The 14,118-nt window shown below is 38.2% G+C and overlaps 1 long non-coding RNA gene across 1 annotated transcript; it reads right to left on the bottom strand.

Annotated features, from left to right (window-relative positions):
- Positions 1–3,113: 3,113 nt before the first annotated feature.
- On the bottom strand, positions 3,114–9,130 carry LOC145671943 (uncharacterized). The gene is made up of 3 exons (XR_014128591.1): positions 9,038–9,130; positions 5,182–5,350; positions 3,114–3,286 (listed from the first exon to the last, which is right to left on the bottom strand). It is a non-coding gene; the product is annotated as an uncharacterized LOC145671943 (long non-coding RNA).
- Positions 9,131–14,118: the final 4,988 nt, after the last annotated feature.

Here is a 14,118-nt window from a genome sequence, read left to right as displayed (position 1 = left end):
GACATGATTTTTATGACGTCTTTTACACGTCATAGAATATGACGTGATTTCTATGACGTCTTTTACACGTCATAGAAATGACGTGTAAATCACGTCTTTTTTACGTGATTTCCACGTGTAAGTCACGTCTTTTTCACACCCTTCATGTGAGTTGGGGGAGGGGGCGTTCTCGAAATGAGGCGGCGAGAAGCAAAGGGGTGTAAGTGACATTTGCAATAAAGTATGGATGTTTCAAAACTGGATTCTGCACAGCTAAATATACAAACTGGATGGTGAAGCTCGTCGCAGTCCAATAGAAAGTCTACCCATGAATGCTCTACGCCGAACTTCATTATGCAGTTTGTATATTTTGCTGTGCAGAATCCATTTTAGATACATACATACTCTATTGAAAATGTCACTTACACCCCTTTGCTTCTCGCTGCCTCAAATGTCATGGAAGTCTGACAGGATTCTTCAGTTTCAAATGTCAAAACTGTTAGAAATTGATGTGCATCCGCAGTTTTGACATTAGGAATTTCAATCCCATGTACTACCTCGATTATTCGCCACACTTTTGAGGCTATTTATCAGCCCCTATTCAACCGTTTTGCACCAAAGTTAGGGGTTAGGCTACTAGGGCTACCTAGTTTTGGCCCCGTAAATTTTGAAATAGATCGGTTGAATAGTGGTTGAAACAAATAACCCTGAAACTGTGTCGGATAATCGAGATCCTACTATACATAGATTGAGATTCCTAATGTCAACACTGGATACACATCAATTTATGATTATTTGGGCATATGGAACTGAATAATAATAATAATAATAATAATAATAATAATAATAATATCTACTCTAAAACACACAGCTTACAACAAATTTTAAAAAAGTGATAAAAAAGAAAATATCATACTTTTTCTTTCTTCTTAACTGCGTTTTTTTTTTTTTTTTTTTTTTTTTTGACAGTTCTGAACTGATCTCTGGCCGCAACACTTTTCTTGGGTTAAATAAAAAGTCTACGAATAACAACTGGACAACGTTTATTATAAGTAAAAACAATAATGAAAATAAATTTAGCCTCGTGGCTGCTGCTTGATTTTTCACCATTGTGTTGTAATTTGCATAATAATTTACAAGCTCCTATACCAGATAAGTAAGACCACTGGGTTATTGTAATAAATAACAGATCAGGATAGGCCCTAAGAACCCTAGATCTTGCCACAGCGAAATGCATCACCACCCTCTTTCGGAAGCACACATTGGGGAACGTCAAAGTATTGTGGTCTATTTGATTGGTCTGTGCCAAGATTTTGGAAATTTCGCTTCACCGAAGGTTCGTATTATCTATGGATTGGGGATTTCCATATCCAATTGACCACCTCTAGTGTTGTTGATTTCTATTTTTTTTAGTATTTGGATACTAGCCTATTCAATAGTATATATTCGCCTCTTAATGTGTGGTATATTTATCTACACATTAAGAAACGAATATACAATAGCTGTCGAGGAATAATTATATACCTAATGCAACAGGAAAGAAACGGCAGCGCTTGCTCCACGAAAGGATAAATTTAAAGCCATACATTAAAAAGAAAACCGAGACGCATTGGATCGACTTGAAAAACAAACAAAAAAAAAAAAAAAAACTCGAATGTAAGATTCACCCTTGGCGAAAAAAAAACCCTACATAACTTAAGAATGAGAAAAGACGAATAAACATGGTATAAACAAAGAATGAAATGGAAAAATAAAGGAACATTGTACTTACAGTCCTAAGAAAATGAAATCTTTGAGTTTTACGTCCCACGCTTATACCGGTTAGGCTAAAGGAGACGGTGATAATGAGAAATGAATGAAATGGTGGAATGAAGAAAGTGGGAGGAAACGGGAGAACCCCGAGAAAACCCACGCACACGGTGTTTGTCCACTACAAAGTTCACTTGGCGGGGGCTGGGATCGAACCCGGAACCCCAAGCAAAAGAGGTGAACGCTCTACCACTGAGCCACCGCGGCCCTTAGTACTAAGAAGAACCCACTCATTTCGTCACTGGAATTTATTCATGTGCATTTACTAGTACCTTCTTCTTAATGAAATTACGGTACAACACGTGCTTCCTTAAATTTTATAGCTATCCATTATTACGCTAGTATGCGCACACATACACACAAACACAACCACCCACATCCAACACACACTCACACACACAAGCGTTCACCTCTGGTGCTTGGGGTCCCGGGTTCAATCCCAGCCCCCGCCAAGTGAACTTTGTGGTGGACGAACACCGTGCTCGTGGGTTTTCTCGGGGTTCTCCCGTTTCCTCCCACTTTCTTCATTCCACCATTTCACTCATCTCTCATCATCACCGTCTCCTTTAGCCTAACCGGCATAACCGTGGGACGTAAAACTTAAAGATTTCATTTCATTTTCACACACACAAGAACAATGGGTTTTATTGACAGTGCAAAATTTAGGACTAAACTTTTATAACTCCAATTTAAGACACCTTTATTTTGGAGGTGAAAAATCGAAAAAGAAAGTACATCTTAAAATTAATTAATCTCTGAGGGATGAAAGCGAAAAAACACAACCATTAATTTGAATTCTACATTTATTAGTTATATGTACAATGTGCACGTTTTGTCGTATAAAATAATATTCATACTGTTTGTAATGCAACAAGAAACACTGATTGTCTATATTATTTGTAATACAAACAAGAAATATGTAGACAATGCATATCTCTTGGTTATAATCTAAAACTTACAGAGATCTTTTAATAATATAAAATAAAAAGAATTAAATTTTCCTATAAATTTTGTATGAAGGAAAACACCTTTCATAGTTATTGAAAGTACAGAAATACAGCATCATATCAAAAAAGCCTCACGTGCTTAAGTAGGTTAAAAATGGGGACTGCGGTAAGTATCCCACTTCTTCGTCAGTATCAGTATCAGTAGCAGTTTCTTCCATCTTTTAGTTTTCGAAAGAGATGCCTTTACCTTGATTTCCAACAAAGCGAGGAGGAACAGGTCAACATGTTTCAAGCATGCCGAATCCTTTTCATCCTCAAACAACAAGGCAGATGGAAGTGAATATCTTTCTACTAACGTTTTGAAGATTTGTGGCAATTGTTCATTTGAAGATCTTTATTTTTACTCACGAATGATAAGTGTCTTTAAGACTAGTTTGCACAACGTAAACTTTGCTCTTTTTTCCGCGGGAGTTAAATTTCATCGCCAGCTCTTTGGAAACCAAGCATCAGAGAAAGGTCCCTTTTCCTCCCAACGATGACAAATAGGAACACTGAAACAGAAAAAAAATCATGAATAATCATAGTGCAATTTTTCAGGTGCAGAGAAAATTTAAAAAAAAAAATAATTACAATACGTCATGTGCAACTACAATCAATACGCAATAAAACGATTAGTTACTGCACTCGCTTGCATGAAGTCACTTATTCTCAAAAATCCACTTTTAACGGCCTTCCATACAGCGAAATTAAACTACCATTAATTTTAGTTATTCTGTAATAGCTTAACTTTTGATTTTATTGCAGCTGTTAACTCTGATTGTTTAGGAGGATCAAACAAGTTGGGGGATATAAAACTTTATATATACAGATACAAGACAAATAATTCTGAAACACTCATAGAAACCTACATTACGTATGTTCTCACAATATAAAATGCAACTCTAAGACCAACTTTAGGATGGGAGCTAAAAGTGACGATCAAGTATATTGATACGATATTACAACTGATGCAAAAAAAAAAAAAAAAAACTTTGAGTTTTACGTCCTACAGTTATGTCGGCTAGGCTAAAGGAGATGGTGATGATGAAGACTGAATGAAATGGTGGAATGAAGAAAGTGGGAGAACCTCGAGTAAACCCACGCACACTGTGTTTGTCCACCACAAAGTTCACTTTGTGGGGACTGGGATCATAACTGATGCAGACTGATGTAGTAAGAATAGTTTTTATGGTATGAAACAAAGAACTTTCTCATAATAAAATAATATAGCTACTCATTTATCAAACACAACTAGACAACGATAGAAATTACATGTATTATCTTTCACTACCGCTATGTAACCCCCAAAATGAAGTCAAAATTCCGCATTTACATATCGTGACAGAACTGCGCTATCGGATGCAGCAATCTGACAAGCTGCACACAGGTGGAATAACCAGAAAAGGTATCCTTCTACTGTGATAAGAAATTTCATCCTGATTGGATACGATTTGGTAAGTTAAATTTATGATGCAAGGCGAAACATATATTAGCATTTCAAAATATGACAAAAAATAAAGTAAAAATTACAAACAAAATGGTGTATAACTTATGTATTACGAAAAATAAAAAAATTGTGAGCAAACGCTCCCTCACTTGTTACTGGAGTATTTTAAAAAAATAAGACTTCTAGAACCAGAATTCTGTCACAAGCAGTAGGGTGAAAATCGTCATATTATTTGTTCTGAGCAGGGTTAGAAGTTGCGGCAGTTATTATTATTATTATTATTATTATTATTATTATTATTATTATTATTAATAATAATAAAAATAAAACTTCTCTTTGATGAAAATTATATTTTAACCCTTTGTTGAGAAAAATATTTTCGGGAGGAGTACTTTTACCCATTAAAAAAAAAAAAAAAAGCGCGAACACTATAACATGTGATACATTCCATATTAAAGCTTTGTTTATATATAAATAAGTCAAATAAAATAATTGCTGAAGGAATAAAAATTAATAAACAAGGAAATCTTTAAAAATCTAAAATAATAAATAAATAAATAAATAGAGTGTATCTGAAGAAGACAAGGGTAGTTGCTGAAACAGTTACATTTAAATAAAATTGGCGCAGCTGTGGCTCGGTGATAGAGCGTTCACCTCTGGTGCCTGGGGCCCCTGGTTCGATCCCAGCTCACTTCAAGCGGCTTTTCTTGGAGTTCTCCAATTTTTTCCACATTCTTCATTCCACCATTTAATTCACTTCTCATCATCACCGATTCCCTTAGCCTCAGTGCCTGATCGTGGAACGTTAAATTGAACATTTCATTTACATAAAAGTATTGCCTTGAACAACAATTATTTTATTTTAGTTAAGTACTAATAAAATATTACTACTTTCTTTCTTTTCTTCTTACTCGGCATTTTCTTACATGGGTATTATAAAATAACATGTCAAAAACTCACCTGTCGCAACTTTGGTATGTATGTCATCCTCCACAGTGATATTTCTAGAGCAGCTCGACGAGCAGAAAGGGGTCAGAGTTACGGCTTTCAAGTTCAGTTAAGAAAGATTCTGTGCTAGGTGGTCTGCTGTTGATCAATTCATCATTTGCAGGAGCATTGGCCACACGCTCTGGAAAGTGGGAGTACATGCAAGGCTTATTTTGGCAAATAACATGTATTTACAGCTAGGCTTATTACAACGACTAAATACATTTAACATGAAATGAAGCAGTTTAATTTCATGTAAACAGTAATGTGAGTTTTTACTACATTTTGTATTAAAAAAAAAAAAAAGAAAACAGAGCTTATAGAGGAAAATGAGTTGGCAGGAAAATATCAGCCATAAATTTCACATGCTTTCTGTTCTGGATATTTTCAGCGTAAAGGACGGTGTGAAGAAGAGTCTGAAATCGTCTCAACCTCGGTGCAGGAATGGTCACTTCTTAAATGCAAAGATACGTAAAATAAATATTGACAAACTTGTGGACAGATAGATTTTATGGATTATTGTCTGCCCGTTGTTAACAAGAACCAGGGATCGGAAAATCTGTGAGTTTTACGTCCCACGGTTATGCCGATTAGGCTAAAGGAGACGGTGATGATGAGTAATGGATGAAATGGTGGAATGAAGAAAGTGGGGGAAACGGGAGAACTCCGAGAAAACCCACTCACACGGTGTTTGTCCACCACAAAGTTCACTTGGCGGGGCTGGGATCGAACCCGGGACCCCAAGCACCAGAGGTGAACGCTCTACCACTGAGCCACCGCGGCCCCATAAGAAGCAGGGATCGGATTTGAGAACGGAGTGAGAGCGTAAAATATCGCATCTTGAACACAAAGAACACAAATGACTACCTGCGTTTTCGAACGCGTACATTTTCTGACCAAAAACACCAAGACAAGTAATTTCTTGCTATGTATTGCTTCATTTAAATTCTTCAACGTGTAAAAAAAAAAAAAAAAAAAAAATCTTACATTTATAATACAAGCTTGAAAAAATCAAGAGCTCCAATTCTGGGGTAGGTTTTATTTAAAAAAAAATATATCCTACTCTGGGAGGGGCAGCAGATATGTAAGCCCCGAAGCAATGAGGTATGTTTTTTTTTTACTGATGGGGCTGCAGTGCCTGTGGTAGAGCGTTCACTTCTAGTGCGTGGGGTCCCTGGTTCGATCCCAGCTCGTGCCAAGTGGGCTTTGTGGTGGACAAACACCATGTGCCAAAGTTTTCTCGACATTCACCCGTTTTCGCCCACTTTCTTCATACCACCATTTTTCACATTTATTATCACCATCTTCCTTACGCTCGGTGCCTTTCCTGGGGCGTGAAACTAAATATTTAATTTCATTTCTTTTTAATGATGAGGAATTGGTGTTCTACCTGAAAGCAGGTTTTTGACCCAAAGAGACTTCCATTGTTAATGCGCGCATAAACATTAGGAGGATATTCCCTTTGTCAAGAGCTCTCTTAAACACATCTGACTGGAACCACCACCTGCCCCCAACCACGGTCCTTTAAAAGACATTTGGTTTCCTTTGAATCGTTTCACGACTAGCAGTGAAAATCATAATAATATAGTCATGTAAGGATACTTAATTGAGCTGGAGTATATTTTTTTTGAACTTCAGTGGCAACATTGATAAGTATCCATCATCACATGCTGGCACTGGGGGAAGTACTGTAATCTAAAATGCGAGGGAGCTGTCTACTCAATTAATGAACAAAATATTCGAACAGTCAAAAACCCGTTACATTATTATGATTTCCACACCGAATTCTGTAGCACAGTTACGGTAGCCAAGTGTCTTGTGAGGGTGTGTAGGTGCAGCAGGGCGATGATTGCAGTTTGAGAGTGCTCTCAACTGAGGTAATATCCTCCCACTGATTATGCCCATATACAAGGGGGGCACTACTTTAGCAAACGGGTCTACCAAATATTCATCGATTTTGTGGATTTTTTCACTAAATTTAAGACAGTAGTGCTACAAAAGGCTAAACAAAACATAACTGAGTGAGCGAAGGGGTTGGAACTTCCATAGGGCTCGTTGTTTCTAACTTTGATGTCATACACGATTGGCATTGCAACAATTGCCGAGGGTCATTTCCCAAAGGGGTTCACTCGAGCAGTCGGTTCTACCTAACAGGAAATTCATAGGTAACATACGATGTGAAACATATTTTTGTGAAGGAATGAAAGTGTGAATGTAAGTAATTAATGTCAGTACACAGCAAATTGAAATGAATTTTGGGCATTATTCGGGCAGACGGTTCTACTAAATTTTGACATAATTCTTACAGTTTCATATCAGGTTAGAACAATGCATTTCTTTTAGCAGAGCATTAACTAAATCAGAAGCTCCATTAGTGCTTGCAGATTGACTTCAGGCCTCAGTACAAATACAGCGTGGACGTAAAGCGTAACAATTTCAGTGAATAAAACACGAACCAATTTATATCAACTCCCCACTAAAAAGCAGGAATACTATATAACCGAGTCAGGGTAGGAGCACAGCAACAGGGTCCGAGCGGCAGCGACGGGGAATATACGTCTAAACGACAATAGTGGAAGAGCACACTTACATATACAATACTTTCATTGATCACTTAAAATTTAATTCAATATGCTGTACACTGGCAGTAATTACTTATATTCACACTCTCATTCCTTCATGAAAAATGTTTCTTATAATATTTTACCTATAAATTTTCTATTTGGTAGAACCGTCTGCTCGAGTGAAGCCGCATTTTGATTGATTGTGAAAGCATTGTAAGCGTAAGTGTGCTTTTCCACTATTCTTCTTTACGCACATAGTCCCCGTCGCTGACGTGCTTGTTCCCTAGGAACGCACCCCCTCGTTGCCGCTCGGGCCCTCTTGCTGTGCTCCTGCACTGGTTCCAATAGAATGCATTTGTGCTTTTTAGTGGGCACCTAGCAAAAGTTGTTTCGTGTTTTATGCACTGTACTTAATATGCCACGCGTCGGGAAGGTTCTAGAACACAAGTCCCCCCATGTAGGTTAACAGCTAGAGTGGTTCTTTTCTGCCTTTGTTACAATTAAGTGGGAAGGGGGACCTGTGTTCTAGAACCTTGCCCCATGCGTCTACTCTATATTTATACTACTCCCGTGAAGTCAATCTGCAAGTAGTAATAGAGCTCCTCATTTAGTGCATATTCTGCTATAGGAAATACAATGCTCTAACCTAACCTGAAAATGTAAGAAATGTATCAAAATTTAGTAGAACCGTCTGTTCCAGTAATGCCTACAAAAGCATATATTTACTGTCATCTCGTTGTTTCCTTGTATTTAGCAGTCTTTCGCCTTGGCAAATAGTACCACAATGCGTGCAGTTTTTACTATACGGATCCATAGTATAAGTAGTAGTAGTAGGAACGGGTTAGAAGAAGCCCCGCGGAGGTTGGTTGGTCCTGTTCTCGACATGAAATAGGCAATTTTTTCGTACATTTTACAATCTATGGATCTGTATAGTAAAACTGCACCACAGAATGACATACTTTCCCATGCATACTCACTCCCATATACGGTTTATCGAGAATAAAAAAACATACATTATGATTTTACTACCTTCACTATTAATATTTTATATAGTATTCTACCTAAAATATTTAATTTGATACAGGCGTCTGCAAATGTTAACCTAATTGAGGTATCCTCGTTCCTTCTACGGTATTTTAATACACTGTAATAAGAAACCATAGGCAACGCTGTATGAGGAGCTAATCTTCACAATTACAATACTCAATCTGCTGAATTTTACACAGAATGCACCTAGATAGAAATAGAATAGGAATTATACTTACTTGTCTTAAAGCTGACCTTTATCACAGGTGCCTTTAACAAAACACATTATGTATATTCACACATAATACCATCAAAACACGATTCTGCAAATGGCTCACGTTTCCCAGCATGCACTGCTCGCAGTTACAGTACGGGGAACGTCCGCGCTTTTTAGCACCTAAAAAAGACGTCTATTTTTGGTAATGTTCGACACGTGATTCTTTGTACCATTCTGGCACGTGATAAACACGTACAATTTAGGTCATGTTTGACACGTTATTTTTGTTACCATTTTGGTACGTGATAAAGACGTTCCAAATTTTCAAAACACGTCATTTTGAATTCGAACCCCAAAAAAAAGACGTGTTTATGACGTGACAGTGCTACTTGGGGGGTAACTACCCGCTAGCACCCCCCCTTCACGTCAGATTCGAAATTTTTTTATGCCAATCGTTTGACCATCGTTTGATCAGATATGATCAACAATTTTTAACGTTTGATCAGCTTTACTAACATAAATATATGCTATTCTTAGTAGGGGGGTTAACTACACGCTAGTCCCCTTCACCTCCGATTCGAAATATTTCGACGCCAATCGTTTGATCATCGTTTGATCAGGTTTAATCAACAATTCTCAACGTGTGATAAACTTTAGTAATATAAATGGTTACAAAATGGGGTGCCAGCCCCCCTACACCTCCGATTCGATATTTTCTAATGTCAATCGTTTAATCTTCGTTTGATCAGGTATGATCAACAATTTTTAACGTTTGATCAACTTTACTAACAGAGCTATAAAAGTTTGATAAGTTTGAGAAAGAAATAATGATAAATTTCCACCTACCAGGGGAAACATTCGGTTATCTACCCAGCGACGCAAATCTGTATTCAACATAGGGGGGGGGGTGACGGATGAGACCGTTAGCAATTTTTTAAGATGTTTAAAATATTTATGAATTTGAAAAACAATGCTGTGGAGTATCAGAAAACTAGAATTGTCTTTAGGGATGCGCACGAGACAAGATTTGTGGCTGTCTCGTCTCGAAAATGTTCTTCAAAGTGATGTCTCGACTCGAAAAACGTATATTTTTGTATTGGAAGAGCCGTGTCTTTACTCGAATTTTGTCAGGAAATTCCTGTCTCGACTCGTCTCGTGCGCATCCCTAATTGTCTTCAACATTGGGCGACCTGCAGGGGTAGATTTGAGGCTATTCTGAGAGGACATAAACTTCTTCACACTTTCCTTTGTGGTAATCGGACACAAATAATCATATTTTCCCCCAAAACACATTTCAAATCGAATTATTGGGGGGACAATCCTTCTCAGTTCCAAGATTGGAGGGGACTCATCCCCCCGGAGTTTCGCCAGTGTATCTACCTATGCAGAAAATTAAAGTGAATCGGAATTTTGTATGCTAATGGGATGGACCAATAAAAATCTCTTCCCTGAAGGAAAATGAGTGCGGAAAGTTGGAGGGTATAAATTCTCTTCTTTTCGTTTCAAGTGATTCAAATAGCGCGTTGTTTCACAATAATGAGACAAAAGGAGTCAAGATAGGTATGTAAAACTAATATGAAAAGAGTTTTTTTTTTAACTCTCTTGGACCATGGAGTAGTGAAGAAACTCCTGAATCAGCAACATCAAATAACAGCTGAAGCATCTTCATGCATCAATTTACAGTAAGTACCGTATTGTGATCTTTCGTGTACAGTCGGAAACAATAATAAGTAAAGGAGGAGGTATAAGAAACAATAGGTCCAACCTATACTTAATATTGTTTCTGACTGTACATCTACTCTTGTTTACTTCTTACTTATTTCTGTATAATTTCCTTGTGTGGACTGCTAACAAACTTTAAACGTTTAGGTACTTGTGTGCCCAAGGACGTAGACATTTCGAGACCTTAGGCGACAAATATTTCGATGTCGCTTGCCCCCCCCTTCGGTGTCTGTTAATAATCATGTTTGCAAGTTTCCACAAACATTGGAAATTATATACAAAAATACATGTTATTATCTTTGCTATTTTATTTCAAAACTTAACTTTCATATTGATATATGTAATTTATATCAGATTGCACTACTGTAATACAAAAGCAATGCCGAAGGCGTTATTCAGAGTTATATATTTTTATGCATTTTGTACTTTTAAAGATTTTACATAAACATTATTCTTCTCGTGCTAAACCGAGTACTTCTACCAATATATATAGGTATATAGTGTATTATAATTTAAACACTATGTTAAGTGTGGCAAGTGCAAACCATCATATCTTTCACTTACGAGCCGCCAACGCTATCAATTTTACTTTCTTCTCTACCTAGAACAATGTTGAGCTTGCTTGGAAAGAAGTAAAATATATTTAATTGTTATTTATTTGTAACGGTGTTCGTCCGACGGCATTTTCTTTGATAAGGGCACCAGTGACCGCCATGACGTACACAGCAGCCGCAGGTTCCCGTAGAGACCTGCACGGGCCTAATTTTTCGACCCGAGCCCAATCCAGCCAGAACGTAGCTAGGCCCGGGCCCGGGCCCGAAAAGTTTTGGAGATTTTCGGCCCGGGCCCGATAAATTTTAGAAGTTTTTGGCCCGACCCCGGCCCGATAATTTAAAAAAAAAAAAATAGCTCGCGCCTCAATCTTTCTCAAAATTTAGTACTAAATTTGACCTAACCCTCAGAAACATTTTCTAAACTCTGGTTCACAACCTGACGCTTGCCTCCCGAATGGTACCATTGCCTCCTAGAACTTTGCCTGTCATCGAGAGAACAAAAACTCCATTCCCTGTAACAAAAATCTAACTCAATTGATTATTAGCATAAAGTGAAGATGGCAATATTGTTTAGCGACAGGGAAAACATTTCCACCCCTTCTTGTTATATTTTGAGTTCAGTGAAGGTCAAGGTCAGAGCTCAATTTACCGCATAATGCCTGCAATCCTCTATACTGAAAGTGGAGCCGCTAAGCAACACAAACTGTAAATAGCTAGTGCATTCTTTGTAACATTTTTCACGGACACACTTCAACGTTTGGCTTTATTCCAATTATCGTTTAACGAAAATCAATAATTATTAAAGAATTGCAATTGATCGGCCCCAGCCCGGTCCGACCTGAAGAGAAATCAGTGTCGGCCAGCCCAAGCCCGGCCCGGCCCAAAGAAATAACAGTGTCGTCGGCCCGCCCAAGCCCGGCCCGGCCCAAAGAAATAGCAGAATCGGCCCGTGCAGGTCTCTAGGTTCCCGTGTAAGCTATTTTTAAAATACCTGTATATATGATTAACATTTTTCGAAGGCAAAAGTAAGGTTACTTTTTTGAAGAGATTAGGGGTGTAGCCAGCAGGTTTAAGTAGGAGGGGCCCTTCGTTTTTGAAGAGGGGCCAGCTACAATGTATAAAACAAACAAACAAACAAAAAAAAAACATGTGTTGCAGTTAGTGTTTTTTGAGACCTGTAAAATCGGAAAATTTTTGTTTCCTTCCAGAATAGTAAAAACACTGTTATTTAGCTTATTATTATTATTATTATTATTATTATTATTATTATTATTATTATTATTATTATTATTATTATTATTATTGCTTTTTCTCCATAAATTATGTTCCAGGTAGTTTTTATTATGTTTCAAGAACTACTGAACCGGACCAAACATTATACCTTTGTGTATAACTATTTCAATTTAAGCCCTTGGACACACAACCTATCTATAAAGGTTACCAAGAAAGTTATATCGCTTTTTCACCCACCACCTTCGAACATCGATGTATTACTTCTGGCTAAGACTACCAGGAAGATTAAAGGTAGTCCCCATCAGCATCGACGATGTTCTACCAACGTTCTGGGAGACCGTTGAATCGCGGTAGAACTTCGTGGAGCGTGAAGCGAAGAAGATATCAAGTGAATTTTGTATCTCTACTAAGGATTTGAACTGGCATCCTCTAAGGTAACTGTCCAAGGGATGGAATAGGTGATAATCGTACGGTGCAATGTCCGGGGAGTATAGCCGATGCGATAGTGTTTCCCATTCAAGGTGTAGAATGGTGTCCCGGGTCATCCTTACCACGTGGGGCTTAGCGTTATCCTGTAACAGGAGGGCCCGTTTGCGATTCAAAACTGCTGCAAAACATCTTTGAGTTTTCCTTGGACACGGCTCAACTGCTGACAGTACACAGTTGCATTGATGCTCTGACCAACTGGTAGCAGTTTAAAATGCACGATGCAGCGAGCACTCCACCCAACACACAAGAGAACTTTCTTCTGTTGCAGTGCTGGTTTCGACTGTTTTGGAACTGGTTCATGGATGCTAACCAATGATGGCGGCACCGTGGAGCTTCGAACAGGTCCCACTTATCATCACATGTCAACACCCTGTCCAGAAATGGCTCCTTCCTCAGACGAGACGACAAAGAAACACAGGTGTCTGTTCACGTTGCCTTCTGGCCCGGAGTTTAATCATGTGGGATCCATCGACCCAACTTGTAGTGTTTCCACAGTTGATGGAGGTGCTGCCGAATGATTTTTTCACTCATATTGAATTATAGTCCCAGTTCCTCACACGTCTGGCACTGTTAGCCTAAATTGTTGCTTGCAGATCTTCATTTTGTACATATGTTGGTCTTCCGGCATGTGATGCGTCTTCGAGTGTTTCGTCACCGTCCTTAAACTTGTTAAACTACCACTGCACTATCCGCGTAGTCACGACACCCTCACAAAAAGCCTGGCATATCTTCTACTTCACTGCAGCGTCATTTGACCCCAGTTTGAACTTTGAACTCGTACAACATACACGCCCGTATGATTCAGTGGAGGTCCCGTATTCACTCTGTCCTTACGCAAGTTCACGGAATAACTGAACTGTCACAACCAGTTAGTACGTTGGATATACCCACACCAACAACTGACCTTCGCCTTATCTCCATTCGCATTCAACTCACGGTGTGAGGGCCAATGGATCACATACCTCCACATTCTTCAACAGAACATTCTTGGCTACCTTTATACATAAGACTGATCTTTGGAATTGCACTTAATTTCTTTAAGATTTCCTGACAAAAATATGTATTTATTATTCGTCACTAAAAACATAATTATTTTATTAACAGC

This window comes from Thermobia domestica, chromosome 15 (assembly GCF_964235325.1).
Source record: "Thermobia domestica chromosome 15, izTheDome1.hap1.1, whole genome shotgun sequence".
Taxonomy (NCBI): domain Eukaryota; kingdom Metazoa; phylum Arthropoda; class Insecta; order Zygentoma; family Lepismatidae; genus Thermobia; species Thermobia domestica.
This window is presented reverse-complemented; position numbering and strand designations above follow the sequence as displayed.